The following is a 2380-nucleotide window of genomic DNA, read 5'->3' as shown; positions in this document are numbered from 1 at the left end:
GGACAGCTGGCACTTAAGTATCTGTTTCTTGTACTATACTCTGAGAAAAGCGGATAGTACTTGAAAGGTTCTAGCTTCACATATGTTTGTTGCTGACTCTCTGCTCATAAGGCTAATACCGTTTTTTTAGCAGTCAAGGGTAGTAACAATAAGTCTCTGGCAATGTGTACTTACCTTGTAAATTATTGCTTTGGCTGTGGGCTCTCTTTTGTCTTTTATTTCCCCCCCTGACTACTTTTAACTTACTGACTTACAAGCATTGCATAGGAGACAGAGTCCAAAAAGGCACAAGATTGTCTTGGCTATAACAGCAAATTTTAGATACACAGTTATCTTTTTATCTTTACATCTGGTCTAAAGTGACTATTATCTGTATTTTTTGTTTGGTTGTTTTCCCTTGTATTCTATTTTTCTTGTATGTGTGCAATACTTTGTTACCCTTTTGTGTTTTAACCGGTGTTTGCAGTGTCATCTGTTCTCGTACTTGGTTTTGGTGCATGTTTGATTCATGAAGCATCATTTCTTAGCTTCTTGCCACACCATCTCGTAGTCTCCAATTGGTTTTCAACAGACGATTGCTGAAGTTACCGCCTTACTTGCCAGACTTCACTGTGTGAATTACTGCCTTTCATGTAACTACTGGCTTACCGCTTGCTTGGGTTTTTGAACGGCAAATCTGAATGCCGATGCATAGAATTACGAGAAATGCCATTCTCTTACGTGACAGGGAATTCGTGCAGAAATTTTTGATCATACTGTCAAAGGAGAAGTTTGCCATGATGGCTTAGCTACTCACATATGCACGTATTTTGCTTCTATTAGTCCAATATCAGACCGTTCTAACCAGTGAAATATGTCTTATTGTCTGCTGTTGTAGTGTTAAACTGTTGCATACGTTTCTTCAGGTGTTGCATAGCCTGTAGTGAAAGTCTTGGGGAAATGAAATGATAGTACAGAAAACAGACTTTTCCAAATGAAGGGGCTGCACCTGTTTGGTTTGACCTTTGAAGGCTGAACCTGGAATATTGTATACAGGGATCTGTTTATGAAAAAATCATCAGTGCTATCTCTTACAGATAGCTGGCACATGTCTCGGATCATCTTCGTTTTCTGGGTGTGCTGGTAGTTTACAGAACATTGTTGGAGTGTTGAGCAGTTCAGGTATTTTCCTTCCACTGTGTGGTGGGAGGGACAGGGAATTGTATTAAAAACAAAACTGTAAAATATGTCTTAAATTTTCTAAGTTTGCAAGTTAGATTGCTACCAAATTCCACAGATTTGGCTACTTCTGGAACAGCATAATGTAATCATATAGCTTAAGTTAACTGTGATTATTTTAATCACTCAGATTCCCCCCCCCAATAGTGCTATGTTATTCTTAGATGTGCCAAGATTTAACTGTAAGAAATAAACTCTGAATTAAATACATCGTTTTTAACAATATACTGCAATATGTTTTTTTCAGTATCCTGCAAGATTATAAGTTGCCTTTGCTTGGAATTGTGCTTAAAATCTTGGAGTAAAAACTGCTGCAATGATTTTAGAGTTCATGTTGAGCACGTGTAGAGAGAAATGAAACACCAAACCCTTCTTGAGTGTAGTAAAAGTTTAACTTTCTGTAAAAATGCAAACCTTCAGTTGATAATTCTGCTGCAGTCATAATTAGAAAGTAGGACATAGCTAATTTGTGAGTACATTCAACTGTAAGTATTCCTTTTTTTCTCCTAAAGGAGTGTTTGAAAGAATCGGGGCGGGGGAGAGAGAGAAGAATAAATATAATTTGTCTCTAGGTTATTTGTTCAGTTGCTTTCGGAGGGGTTATCATGTAGCAAAATTGAAACAATCCTTTTTGTTGCTAGTGTGGAAAAAGTAATTTTGACTCATGCCCTGGTTTTAATAGATTAAACGTTCGTTCTTAGTGACTTTTTTCGCACACATGATCTGTATAAGTTTTTTTCTTTTAAATAAAAGATGATAACATGACTTTGCATAAGGGGAGAATAAAGTGTATATATTTATGGAGTGCTGAAAAGTTAGTCTCTTTAATAGCTTTACATCTTTAAAGGTTGATCTGAGAGTCTGTAGAGGTCCTGTGGTCTGTTAGCTGAACTGTTTTCTCTAGTATCTATCAAACCTAAATGTTTCTCAAGTCTGTTTTAGAAAACAGTGAAACAGTAGAGCTTAAAGGAGAGTAATAAAAGCTGTAAGCATTTTAATAGGTTACTCTCTTATTTCCGTTGAATTTGTGATGTATGGGGGTGAAGTTGATGGGTCTTCCATTTCTGTCCCTAGTGACCTCCATCTTCCGTAGTTGCCCTGGGATTTAAGGGCTCAAACTCTGGCACAGAATTAGGTCTTGTGTTACTGAGTCCCTGTTCAG

Source organism: Cariama cristata, unplaced genomic scaffold (assembly GCF_000690535.1).
Source record: "Cariama cristata isolate BGI_N322 unplaced genomic scaffold, ASM69053v1 scaffold13265, whole genome shotgun sequence".
NCBI classification, from domain to species: domain Eukaryota; kingdom Metazoa; phylum Chordata; class Aves; order Cariamiformes; family Cariamidae; genus Cariama; species Cariama cristata.
This window is presented reverse-complemented; position numbering follows the sequence as displayed.